This window comes from Microcaecilia unicolor, chromosome 6 (genome assembly GCF_901765095.1).
Source record: "Microcaecilia unicolor chromosome 6, aMicUni1.1, whole genome shotgun sequence".
NCBI lineage: Eukaryota > Metazoa > Chordata > Amphibia > Gymnophiona > Siphonopidae > Microcaecilia > Microcaecilia unicolor.
The window spans coordinates 282,753,159-282,767,639 of NC_044036.1; the positions used below are offsets into that span (position 1 = coordinate 282,753,159).

At 43.6% G+C, this 14,481-nt stretch overlaps 1 protein-coding gene across 3 annotated transcripts in view; it reads left to right on the forward strand.

The window, feature by feature from the left end:
* Positions 1–14,481, forward strand: part of EGFL7 (EGF like domain multiple 7) — a 59,245-nt gene that overhangs the window by 16,606 nt on the left and 28,158 nt on the right. Inside the window, exon 1 of one of the 3 annotated variants that reach the window (XM_030207645.1) lies at positions 2,418–2,513. The exons of the other annotated variants lie outside the window; for them this stretch is intronic. The gene's annotated coding sequence lies outside the window, so the exon portion shown is untranslated. Of the gene's footprint in view, positions 1–2,417; positions 2,514–14,481 lie in introns of those variants that run through there. 3 annotated transcript variants of the gene reach the window in all.

Here is a 14,481-nt window from a genome sequence, read left to right on the forward strand (position 1 = left end):
AACATTCAGCACTGCACAGTAGTGACAAGTATTTAGGTGCAAGATGTCCCTGCCTTAAAGAGCTTACAGCTAAGTGAGAACCTAAAGCAATGGTTTGCAAGAAGGGGATTTAAGCCGTTTGCTCTAGGGCTGGCATTATGGGGTGGCAACCAGGACAATTACTATGAGTATAATTTCCTTGAAGGTAGGCTTTGGGGCACATATCACTGTTTCTACCCTGTACCCTTGCTTGTCTAACACTGACTCTGAATTGCTCTTCACTATCAGCCCAAGATGCCCTGTATGTCACTATCCAGCTTATAATCGAAAGTGCTCGCCGGCTATCTTCCAACACAAATCGGGAGATGGCCGGCGATTTCTTAAAAGCGGCGAAATCGGTATAATCGAAAGTGCCATTTTAGACAGCATCGCCGCTTTCCCGTCGCTTCGCCGGCGAAAGTTCAAGGGGTGTGTCGGTAGATTAGCGAAGGTGGGACATGGGCGGGCATGGGCGTGGCTACCAGATGGCCGGCTTTCACTGATAATGAAAAAAATGCGACGTTAAGCAGTATTTCACCGGGTTTACTTGGTCCTTTTATTTTCATGACCAAGCCTCAAAAAGGTGCCCCAACTGACCAGATGACCACTGGAGGGAATGGGGGATGACCTCCCCATACTCCCCCAGTGGTCACCAATCCCCTTCCATACTAAAAAAATAAAACTAAAAACCTTTTTTGCCAGCCTGTATGCTAGCCTCAAATGCCGTACCTCCGACAGCCTTTCCCTGGTTGCGATGTGGCTCTCAGGTGAGTGTGACACCTTTTCTGTTAGGTGCCCTGCAGAGTCACATTAGCAATGCATTGTGGTGGGTTTAGGGTACTGGGCTCTACTCCCATGGTGCTTTTCCCCCCTGCTAACTGGGTCAGAGTGTGCCCTGTTTTGTTTCCTGTTGTAGTCCATGCGGTAGTGGCCATTTTTGTAAGCCAGTTTTAGTTCCCTTTCCTGTGTTACCCACGTTAGAGAACGTAGTTCTTACCTTGAATGGTGCTGAAAGAGAGCATTGTACACCATTGTGCCAGCTCTGACCTACTGCTAATCTTAGTACCAGGGGACTCTTTGCCAGTGGGGCACAACCTCTGATCTGCAGTTAACTGTGAGTAAACGTGCTTATTTCAAGAAAGGACTTTTTCAGAGAGATTAGTCTTCAGGTGTGAACTGGTGTGCCAAAGTTATACAGCAGCAATAAGTCCTAGAGGCTGTATGCAGGTCCCTGGAGCAATTTTAGTGGGTGCAGTACATTTGTGGGTAGTGGGGTTGGGGGGGGGGGGGGTTGGGGGACTCAGTTCCCAAAGTAAGGGAACTATGCATGTGGGAGCTTTTCTGAAGTCCACCGCAGTGACCCCTAGAGTGGCTGGTTGGTGTCCTGGCATGTCAGGGGGGCCAGTGCACTAAAAATGCTAGCTCCTCCCATGGCCAAATGCCTTGAATTTGGCTGGGGTTTGAGATGGCCGACATAACTTTCCATTATCGCTGAAAAACAAACCCGGCCATCTCAAACCCCGCAAACTCCAAGGCATTTGGCCGGGCTAAACCGTATTATCGGAAAAAAAAGATGGCCGCCCATCTTTTTCGATAATACGGTTCCAGCCAGCTGTAGCGCCGCCGCCAACATAGATTGCTGGCGATTTATTTGGCCGGCGACGTTCGATTATGTCCCTCCACGTTTATCCACTCCTACCCTAGCTGAGATAATATTTAACCATCTCTCTGACCTCATGTGCAACTTTCTTTAGTTGCCTTACTTTCTAACTCTTCATATTCTCTTACCTATCTATATTTCCATCTTTGCTTATACCCTTCACTATCAATTATAATGTTCTATTAGGTATTGCCTTGACACTGCAAGTAGTATACCATGCCATACTTTGTATTGTTATTCCAATATTTTTACTGCTGTAATTGCCTCCTGCTCATGTTTGATCTATTCTTACTGAACACAGCCTTGAGTGAATTCCTTCAAAAAAGGAGGTAAATAAAGCTTAATAAATGAATGTGTGGTTGTGCAAGTAATGACAAACAGCAAGGGGAAATCAGAGAAATACAGGGAGTGGGGAATGCTGCATTTTAAGAGTGAGAGCGGGGGGGGGGGGGGGGGGGGGGGGGGGGAGACGAAAAGCCTTAAGGAGAGAACAAATGACAATTTGGAAAATAAACCTTAAAGCAATAAACAGCCAAAAGGGCTACAACCCACAAAGCAGCAAAAGTGCAGCGGGAAAGCAATAAAGAGAGCCGGCGGGAAGCCAGAGCTCGTGCACAGGTGGGCTTCCTCCCTGATGTCACAATGAGGGTGTTCCCCTTGCCGGAGGAGGAGGGGGTTCCTTGCTGGCACGTGGGCGAGGGGATCCCCCTCCCTTTCCCCCGGTATCCCTTCGCTGCTTCGCAGCATCAGCGCTTTAGAGTTACAGCAGTTTACACCGGGTGGAAGAGAAGAGACAGACCTGGCCGGCTTTCCCTAGCTGCCGCTAATACAATCAGTAAGTGCCTATAAGAGGGGAGGGGGGATGAGACTCAGCTCTCAAGGGCATCAAATGAAATCACTCCATCCCCACTGCAGGATACTGCAGCTGTCACGAGGGGAGGGGGCTGCAGGCAAGCACCGGACGGCTTTAGATAGACACCGATGGAAGACTCACCTCCCTTAGCCGGCCACTCTCAGCAGGCTTTTGTTAACGAGGCTCTGATACGGACATATCTGCAGCCCTCCAACAATAAGCTAAGACTAGCAGTACAGGAGGGCGAGCGCCCCCCTCTGGTAACAGTGAGCCTCCGCGCTGTCAGCACCTACCCTTAACCCTTTTCCAGTCCTGCGGAAAGTGCCCTTTAAACTTTCTTCTGAGATCAGAGCGATGGTCCTGATAACAGCCTGTTATATCATTACGTGTCTATGCTGCTTTGATTCACACTGTAAATCAGTATGTCAGAAGAGCCCTTTTCAACTTTTCTGCCACCTTTTATGAAGTGTTTGTTTATGTGTTTGCGTTATCTTGTAAACCTGTTATATTTGTAAGCTGCATTGAACCTGCTAATAAGCGGGAAAAGCGCGGGGTATAAATGTTACAATACAATATACAGAACAAGACAGGTGTTAGAATTCCGAGGAGTGGCCTAAGATAACCTTATCAAGACAATATAGAAAAGAAAATAAGATGATACCTTTTTTTTATTGGACTAACTTAACGAAGGTAATCCTTCTTCTTTAGATCGGAAAAGAAAGAATGAATAGCTTTCATTTTTAGAGAGGTGTCAGAAACAAGGGTGAGAAATAAAATGTTCTCCAAACGCAGGTATTTTCTTCTCAGCAAATGATGGCAAACTATTGGGAAGAGTGGTGGGTGGGGCTAGTGGAGGCAAAACCGGTAAGAGGATTCAAGAAAGCCTGGGATAAACGTGAGGGAACCCTGATGACCAGGAATAGGAGGAAAACCAGATATCACTTGGAGTCTAGGGCATTGCTCTTGTCCGATTCTCTATTTTAAAATAAATACAGATGTTTAAGAAAATAAGCCTATTCATCTCTATAGATATATTTAGCTATGTAGGTATATAGATATATCTCTGTGCAAGTATAAACACCAATATAAATCTCTTGATAATGATATTTAGAAAAGAAGTGTAAAGTATTTCTTTTTTTACCAAGTTCATACATGATAGTTTGACAGACATTTTAGTGATATGCCATAGAGAACACACCTTAGCTCCCTTTCTGGATTTTATGGTCATAAATAAAATCAATCATTAGAAAGAAGAGGGAGAATAAATGATTTTCTCTATTTTAAGTAAGATCGTCTGTATTATGGGCTCTTCGATGGGCTATAGATTCTGTATTCCGATTTGTTAAGCTGACGACTCTGGATTGTGTTTTTAAGAAGCGACAGTAACTGTAGTTTAATGTAGGTTGTACCAAGGTGTCTGGAGTGAATATTTATGTTCTTTCTGGTTTGTTAAGGCTATTTTTATTTTATTATAATGGTCAAAAGGACCAGATTTATGGGAAACAGTGTCTTAGACTTAGCTGCAAAACGGGTAACATAGTAGATGACGGCAGAAAAAGACCTGCACGGTCCACCTAGTCTGCCCAATAAGATAAACTCACATGTGTCATTTTTTGTGTATACCTTACCTTGATTTGTACCTGTCTTTTAGACCGTATAAGTCTGCCCAGCACTATCCCCACCTCCCAACCACCAGCCCTGCCTCCCACTGCTGGCAAAGCTTCTGGGGATCCCTTCCTTCAGAGGAGGATTCCTTTATGTTTATCCCATGCATGTTTGAATTCCCTTACCATTTTCCTCTCCACCACCTCCCATGGGTAGGAGACAGTTTTTGTCCTGGAGCAAAACTTTGCTGAGGTTTTTTTTTTTTTTGTTACATTTGTACCCCGCGCTTTCCCACTCATGGCAGGCTCAATGTGGTAGGCAATGGAGGGTTAGGTGACTTGCCCAGAGTCACAAGGAGCTGCCTGTGCTGGGAATTGAACTCAGTTCCCCAGGACCAAAGTCCACCACCCTAACCACTAGGCCACTCCTCCACTCTTTGTGAGAAGAAGTGATGGGAAATGGGACTTGATATACCACCTTTCTCAGGTTTTTGCAACTACATTCAAAGCAGTTTACATATATTCAGGTACTTATTTTTGTACCAGGGGCAATGGAGGGTTAAGTGAGTTGTCCAGAGTCACAAGGAGCTGAAGTGGGAATCAAACTCAGTTCCCCAGGATCAAAGTCCACTGTACTAACTACTAGGCTACTCCTCCACTTGCATTAAGCCATACAATTTTTCTGTATAAAACTAACACCAGAAAGATACAATTTATTTCATGTTCTCTGTGGCTAAGGTATTTGTCCTCTTCTGTAACTACAGTATATTCATCATGGTACAGCCTGCTGAGTCTCTCTTATCCAGGGCCAGCTTAGCCATTAGGCAAACTATGGAGTAGCCTGGGGTGGTGGCTTCTGGAGGGCAGCAAGGAGCAGCTGTAGCCAAAGCAAATCTATAGATTTTGACAGCTAAACAAACCTAAATAATCACCAGTGGGTACTTTTACCTGCAGGGAAGATGTTTAGTTTTTAAATAGCCCATTTACCTGGATAAATGGCATTTGGAAAGTGTCTTCCTTATGTAAATATATACATAACAAAATATGATGTCCATTTTGTGCAGGATTCATCTGAGAATAATAATATTGGGGTAATCATTGTCAGTTTAAGTATCTAAATCTTAGGAAGAAGGTATTTTAGGGGCATTTAAAGAAGGCTTGAGATAAATGGTGCAATTTGATGCTGACCTTGTATTCAGGGGCTTCTGAAGCCGAAGCAAACTGTGCTATTGGCCGTTATTACCTGCTTGTTAGTGTTAGTTCTCATTCTTAATGAAACGGGAAGACAGCATGGTTTGAGGGCTGTGCATATGATTGCTATTTTCTTGAATCACAGCAAGATACCGGCAGGTAGATGTGAAAGAAAATCAGAGTTGAGATGTTTTACTCGGGCAGGAGTCTGTAATTTAATACTGCCGAGTATCATTATCAGCATTTGTTTATTCCTAGCTTTCTCATCGAAGAGCTCAGAGTGGGAGAATTACATTAAATATCACATGAAGCAGTAATCACGTGGTTTCTCATGACACCACACTGACCATGTTCTCTGCATCTTCCTTGGCGTCAGTCAGTTTGCTACAGAAGAGTTTGTTACAAGTACAGTTGGGTTCCGGGGCCCTCTGCAAGAACTGCTTTGGAAAATACATGGGGGATGGGGTCCCATATTCAGAACCACTCATGCAGTCAGTGTCTGGTGCTAACAAGCTGATATCCATAAATCTATGTTCAATACTCAACCATATGCCTACTAAAGTGAAGCCTGTTGGTTTTGCAAAGTTAAATGTGGAGTTGAGGAGAATGCTCTGGAAGCAGTAATGAGTACAGTGATAACAGCGTGGGCTGATAATATGGATAATCAGCAAACTATGTAAATGAAAGTTTTTGAAGGAACTGTTATGTAATAAGAGTTAACTGCTACGGTCTAATATAGTAGGTAGACCAGCTATTCAAAAATAATGATCCCAAAATAAATCCCTGGTAGGAATCAAAATATATAAGGTATCCACCAGAGAATCTTAGAATGGAGTCAAAGTATAGATAGAAGATCAATCTGACACTGTAAATCTTGATAAATTTTTTTGTGTAAGTGGAGAGTTCTCAGAGTATAAACTCACCCAAGCGAGACTACACCAAAGTGATTTATGTCTCTAAGGGTGGACAAGCTTCTCGATCATGGAACTTCTCCATGGTTTATATTTTTGTGTAAGCAAAACCACATACTCGTGCTCTTATCACCAATCAATCCTATCTATTACTCCATTCAACCTCATACATATTTATCAAAAATACTAGACCCATTCCAGCAGGGTGAGATGTCGCAATTACTCTATCTTTGTCCTTTCCACAATGCTTGTCTTCTCTGTAAGGACAATTCCAACGACTTTGTTATCCTCACGTAGAGGCGCTCATGCATCCTCAATAAATCATAGAGACTCTGCTGGAATGGAATATGCAAGATCCAATTGGAGTGATCCATTGAATATCCAGGAGGGGAGCTATTTACTATAAAATGATAAGTGCCTCATTGCAATTACAAATATTGAAGACCTTATAGAGGTCTAGTATTTTTGATAAATATGTATGAGGTTGAATGGAGTAATAGATAGGATTGATTAACTCCGACACTTTTGGACAATTTTTAGAATTTTAGATCAGGTTGTTCACTATTTGGTGATAAGAGCACGAGTATGTGGTTTTGCTTACACAAAAATATAAACCACGGAGAAGCTTGTCCACCCTTAGAGACATAAATCACTTTGGTGTAGTCTCGCTTGGGTGAGTTTATACTCTGAGAACTCTCCACTTACACAAAAAAATTTATTTATCAAGGTTTACAGTGTCGGATTGATCTTCTATCTATACTTTGACTCCATTCTAAGATTCTCTGGTTTCATTGAGCCTGACACTGTTGGGAAACTGTGGGGGTACAAATGAGGTAATCAAACATATAAACGGCGAGTGACCGACTCACTCGCAAATGCGCAATAGAGACTTCCCTCTCTGTCCCGCCCCCGCGTCAATACGTGATGACGAGGGCGGGACAGAGAGGGAAACTGCGCTGCCGAGGTTGATACTGCTCCCCCCCACCCGAGGTCGCCGCTACCGTTGCCCCCCCCCCCCACACACACGCACACCCGGCCCGGGCCCTCTCTCCGCTACTAAACTTACACATCCATTCGCCGGAACGCAGCACGCACATCAGCTGAGCTGCTGTCGGCCTTCCTTCCCTGCCTGTGTCCCGCCCTCGCTGACGTTACGTCACAGGAGGGCGGGAAACAGGCAGAGAAGGAAGGGCCGACGGCAGCTCAGCTGATGTGCGTGCTGCGTTCCGGCAAATGGATGTGTAAGTTTAGTAGCGGAGAGAGAGAGGGCCCGGGCCGGGTGGAGGGATGGCGGCGGCGGCGGCGACTCCGGGGGGGGGAACGGTAGCGGTGGCGACCTCACGGGGGGGGGGGGGAGGGGGAAGGAAGGAAAACCCCAATACCAGCCCGTTTTTACGGGCTCAACGGCTAGTAAATAAATAAATAATAAGCCCACAATTAGAACATTCAACTAACATTGCTATAATACTAATGCTATGACCTCACTACTGAAAACAGAGCTGCCAAGTTACCCTTTCCAGAAGGGATACCTTTTTGGCCAGTCCTGGATTTCTGCCAACCTCATCCTGGTACATTATGGGATCTGCAGCACTGATTTCAATGGATACAATTATGGACTACAAATACTACACTGCTTTGAGATGTAAGTTTAAAACCAGGACTGGACAAAAAGTGTCCCTCCTGGAACAGGCAGCTTGGCAGCTCTGTGAATATTTACTCAAGGGTGGACAGGTAGCTCCATGTCTATGAAACAAGCTGAACCAATTATGACTTTAGTCAGGGCTGGCCCTACTCTATCCAGGACAGTAGTGAGCTATGTGTGGGCAGTGCAGCAGCAGCAGCGCAGGACACAAAGGAGATGGGGTGCCGAAATTGTGCTCTGTCTATTGCCTCCCCTGCTTAGCCATGACTCAGTGGACGGGATGGGAATGCTACAGGGTGTGTTGCACAGGGCACATTTCTGGCTTGGGATGCTCCTGATCCTTCCTGTTTTTCACACATGGTCCTGCTTCTCAGTCTGCTTCACTATGATAGGAAGGAGAAGCCGACTTTGAAGGATCAAAAAGCAACATTGTTATGAATGCTTGGCCACCATAAGACAGTTATCCCTGTGGTAACCTTTTTTGACACCTCCTGATTAAAAATCAAAAAGTCAGAAAGACCGTGAAGCCCCCTTTCAAGGTCTGTACCCATACTGAAAATCAGATTAAGTGAGCTTTTTGCCCTTCTGCTCCATGGGAGGTTTCTGTCCTCCCTTAGCTCACTTTACAACACCTGCATTATGGTTTGACGAGTGTACCACCCTGGTCAAACTCCCCACCTGCCGCCATTGTCTCTGGAGTGGCTTGCACCCGGTGCTCACTGGGCACTTGAAACCAGCAGGGCCACCGAAACACACAGCCGGGCCCGGGGGAAGACCACCCCCTCACCTGGGCCGCTGCCACACCGCCATCCCACACTAGCATCATATACTCGCATCACCCCCGTCCCTTGCCTTCCTTGGTCAGTTGTCTCCTGCTCCTGTGTACTGGGACCCGGATCATTGTATTAATGAGATAGCCTGGATCACCTGGGTTATCGCATTAATGCTATCACCTGGGTCTCGGCATACAGGAGCAGCAGGAGAGAGTGTCAGACCCGGAAGTGGGAAGAAGTTTGCTGATGCTGCCCCCCCCCCCCTTGGAAGCCGGACCTGGGGAATTTTGCCCCCTCCCACTTTGGCAGCCCTGGGAACTAAAAGCGAGAGCCCCTCAGGGCTTCCCCCCCCCTCCCGGCCTAACTGGCTAAGTGAAAAAATGATCAGAGCAGTGGTATTTCATCCTAGAGATTCATACAGATGAGGCTCCCACAGTGAGATTCTGTACATGGCCCCACATTCTTCATGGTTCTCCATGGTTTTAGTCCCACTTCATAGCTGAAGATATAATTCTAGCTTTTCTTTATAAACTCAGTAACTCTAGCATTTAAAACAAAAAAGGGGGGGGGGGGTTGTGGGGGGATAGAAAGCAGACTCCATGGGCCCGATGCCCAAAACTCTGGCGCTAGAGGCAACAGCGTACATCCCACTGCATAGGAACAGAACTAAAAACTAGTTCCCAAATGCCCAAAGCAAATGGGATGCAAATTTTATGTGCACTAGTAAAGTGAAATCAAGGGGAAGGAACTGACGCACGTGCACGAGAGCTGCGCTTACCGCAAAACTGTGTGCATGCACCAGGCAAAACAGGAAGTGTAAGAGTACATCGGCACCCTTCCCCTTGCCAAAAGTTTTTGTAGTTTAAATCCCCTAAGAGGCTCAGGAAAACATGCCAATGCCCGTCCTCACCCTCGGTTTTGATCAGACTCGAAGACGTTTTCTCACTATACATGGACTTCTTTCTTCTTTCAAAGGAAGACAAAAACTGGTAATTTAATGTGAAAAATGCAGACGAAATCATCTCCTCAAACCTGAATGCCATTCCCGACTTAGCGGTGTGTTTTTCGCGTTAAGGCCAGTGTTAGTTTCTGCGCTGTCTTCTGAGCATTGGAGTGAATACAGAATCATCTGATCTACTACTACTACTACTTATTTCTAAAGTGCTACTAGACGTACACAGCGCTGTACACTTGAACATGAAGAGACAGTCCCTGCTCGAAAGAGCTTACAATCTAATTAAGACAGACAAACAAGAGATAAGGGAATATTAAAGTGAGGATGATAAAATAAGGGTTCTGAACAAAGTGAATAAGGGTTAGGAGTTAAAAGCAGCATCAAAAAGGTGGACTTTTAGCTTAGATTTGAAGATGGCCAGAGATGGAGCTTGATGTACCGGCTCAGGAAGTCTATTCCAGGCATATGGTGCAGCAAGATAAAAGGAACGGAGTCTGGAGTTAGCAGTGGAGGAGAAGGGTGCAGATAAGAGAGATTTACCCAGTGAATGGAGTTCCCGGGGAGGAATGTAGGTAGAGATGAGAGTGAAGAGGTACTGAGGAGCTGCAGAATGAATGCACTTATAGGTCAATAAGAGGAGTTTGAACTGTATGCGGAAACAGATAGGAAGCCAGTGAAGTGATTTGAGGAGAGGGCTAAAATGAGCATCCCGACACTGGTAGAATATTAGTCGTGCAGCAGAATTTTGAACAGATTGAAGAGGAGAGAGATGGCTAAATGGGAGACCTGGGAGAGGTGATCTGAATCCATTTCAATGCATTTAAATACAATTTGTGCTGATCTTCAGCGCACAGATTAGCACGTACACTGGAGGGTTTTGTGCATGCTGTGTACATAACCATGCATACAGTTCTAGCGCTAATTGCTCCTAGCGCTGACGTTAGATTTTGAGTATCTGGCCCCTTATAGGATTTATGTGGGATTTGTATCCCAGTCTCTTGAAAATGGATTGGGCACAGACCTTCTACCTCCCTTCATTTCTGCTGGGAGTGAGCTTTGGTCCTCAGTTATTCACAGACTGATAAGAGGATGCTGCTTCAGACAGGGCTTAGCCTTTCAGCATGAGGCTGAAAGCACAGACTAGCAGGAACCCCCATTTCAAACAATCTTTAAGGATGAGGTGTGGCTGAGATAAAAAGTGGCATGATTACCTCAACGAAAACAGGTGATTTAGGAGCATATAATTGAATCTTCATTATTCAAGAAGAAAATCAAAGCTGTTTCCCGTAGGGTCTAAAAATAATTTCTTTCTAGATGCTGAAATTGTAAAATACTATGCTAATGAGAAAGAGAGCAATGACTTGGTACATTGGTGTTTGCAACCTCTCAAGAAAAACATTCTTTGAACCGTTTTATGAAGTTTAAACATCTGGCTACGAAGCAATTGAAAGTTTCGGAAAGTAAAAGAGTTTTAACAGTCTTTGAGCATACTTAGGAGGGATTTAGGAGGGAAAGGCAGTGTCAGTGGTTGGGTGATGGAGGGGGTGGGGGCTGGTGTTGATTTAAGTACAGAAATGTCTTATGCTCATCTACCCAAGGTGGTAGACAAGGAGAGGAATTTCAGCTGAGCTGACTGGAAGGGCCAGCTGGGTTTTATCTCTGGCCATTTATTATGTTACAATATTCCTTGAAAATCATGGTTCAAGATCCATTTCTTTATTTATTTTAATTCTGTGACCCAAGGTCAAAAGCTTCTTTTAATTACTTGTTACTGATCTGCTAGGAATTCTGCCTCTGCCTGCTTGAATCAGTACATTTTTTTTTCTTCTTCTTGCATGTCTGGCTGTTGACCTAATGGGAGGGTGTGGGGTGATTTTAAAACCAAATAGATCCGATTTCTATCTTTCACCTCAGTAGGAACCTGTTATTCTATACTGGGTATGAATGAAGCCTCTGCACCCTAGAACTGGCATAACAGTGCTATGTGATAGTTGACATGCAGACTCCAAGCACATGTGACCTTTAATATGAATTGTAATTCAAATTTTGTTCAAAGCCAGGTTCAGATTTGTGAAGGTAGGACTTGATAAGAGCATCCACCTCACAATCTTGATTTATTCAGATTCACTTGGATTTATTCAAATATTTGCAGATTTAGAATATTTAAACGTAAGTATGAATGTGTGAATATTCAGCACTGAAGGGGATCTAAAACAATGTTTCCCAAGTCGGTCCTGGAGTACACCCTTTCCAGTCAGGTTTTCAGGATATCCACGATGAATATGCATGAAAGAGATTTCCATACAACGGAGGCAGTGTATGCAAATCAATCTCATGCATATTCATTGAGGATATCCTGAAACCTGACTGGCAAGGAGATACTCCAGGACTGACTTGGGAAACATTGTTCTAAAAGATCCAAACTGTGAGAAAATGGAGCTTGCAATTCAGTCCCAACAACTGGTCCAAGTTTTCTCTGCTCTCCTTCCCAGCCTATCCTGGGTTCTACTGTGATTGGGATTGTTTTTATTCCAAATATGTACATTAGAAGCTTGGTTCTTAAGTATGTGCATGCATCATATACAGTGGAGTAATGCCTTTTGCCAATTTATGTGATGCACCATAGTCATATAACGTTTAAACTGTCACACATAAATGTTGCCCATTATGGGGGAGAGTCCATATATGGCACCTAAAAAATCGGCACTGAAATCAGTGTCGACTAAGCGTATTCTATAATCGGCGCCTAGATTATAGAATACGCTTAATTGACATTTCAGTGCCTAAAACTACGCAATGAAAACATGACATAAATCCTGGCCCGTAGATTTACTTGCAGTGGGTCATATTCTATAACTATGATCGTAAATTTTTGAATGCCCACAAAATGCCCATTCCCCATCCATAACCACACTCCCTTTTGCCTGCGCGCATTAGAAGTTTGGCGCACTTTGTTCAGAATACACTTAGAGCCCTATATACTAAGCCGCGCTGTAGGCGTTTTTAGCATTCACTAAAAATTAGCACATACTAACACTAGAGACACCCGGATATTCCTATGGGTTTCTCTAGCATTTGCTTTTGAAATATAACAAGAAATTCTACTCAGACCCAAAGGAACCTGCTTTCCAGGACGCTTGCATGCATCTGTGCCTGTATCCGTTCCCAAATTCTGATTCTATTTTTTATTCAGCTTTGATCTATATTATTGATTATGGGATATGGCTTTTTGGTTAGATTGATGTGGTAATTATTGGCTGGATGTCTGATGTGTTAAGTAAAGTGATTGAAATACCCAGTGGCTTAGTGTTGCATGGTTCTGCGTTTAATAATTTGTTATAAATTTTTTATTGTGATGTATTTATATGTACCCTGCTGTTTTGTGTGTTTTTGTATGGCATAGGTAATATTAAATTTATATTGCACATTGCTGTGGTTGGCCTCTTTTTAGAGCCAGAGAAGCAGTATATAAACTTTTTGTATAAATATGTATGCCTGTTGTATTGTTGTTTTTATATTGATGTATTATGATATCTTATTGATTGTAAACCAGTTAGGTGGTATAAACATGATTTTAAATAAATAAATAAATAACCACAAAAAAAATCTTCCCCTGTCACATGATCTTCTTCTCACCCCATGTAGGTACTGAAATCAAACAGAACTATTGTTATGGGGAGACACATAGACCTAGACCAGTTTAGTCTTCTTTTCCTTCAGAAAGTAGGGTAAAAAGATCATTTCTAATCTTTGGACTTCTTAAAATCTCAATGATGTTATTAATTATTGTTAAAGCAGCACTGTGATTAGCCACCGCCCAGTTGTAACAGTATTTGAAAATCTGACTTATACTTTTGTTTACTATAAAGAGAAATAACTCTCTTATCTATTGTCCAGAAGTATTGTTAATGTTTTGGAAGAACACTGTAGACTCTATGCATTTTAACTTAACTGATGTTTGGCTGCTAAAATGCTAGTTTCAGAAACTGTTTCATACCTATAGAAGTGTATTACCTGCAAAAGAGACATTAGGTGAGGGATTCACTAAATGATGCCCAAAATTAGGTGCCGTTAACGTCTGCATTCTGTGCCAAAATCCAAGCTTATTCTATAAAAACACGCGTAACTTAATTGGCTTAACAAGCCAATCGGCGTTGTTAACAGCACTTAAGGGTCTTTCTAATAAGCTGTGGTAAAAAGTGGCCTACAGTAGAATGGATGCATGTTTTTGGTGCACGCCAGGGCATTTTTTGCCGCATCTGGGAAAAAGAGCATTTTTAATGGGCTGGGAAATGGGTGTGCACTAAAATTAAAACTAGTGTGCAACTATTTACAGCCTGAGCCCTTACCACCACCCATTGATCTAGTGGTAAGGGCTCATGCGTTACACACATGGTAACCATTCAGCGCAGGCCAACTGCCGTTTATCTCCAGAAATGCCACATGCAGTAGAAAATAAAAAATATATTTTCTACCACCGGAATGATCACGTGCCAAATCCAAAATTACCACCGGGGGGGGGGGGGGGGTGGGGGCACGCTAGCCTGCCAGTAGCCTCACTTTGGCACATGCAGCTGATGCGTAGGCCCTACCGCAGCATAGTAAAAGGGCCTCTCAAGCAATTATTTATTTATTTACTTGGGATTTTTGCTCACACCTTTTTCAAATAGTAGCTCAAGGTGAGTTACATTCAGGTACACTGGGTCTTTGGGTAATAATGAGCACTAATTACAATTTATGTGCACAACTTCCTAAGCATATTGTTTAACGCACTGCACCTAACTTTTAATGTATGCAGATAAAAAGGAATTTGGTTATGGGTGGGGAAATGGGCATTACATGGGTGTTCCAAAATTTACATGCATTGCTGTAGA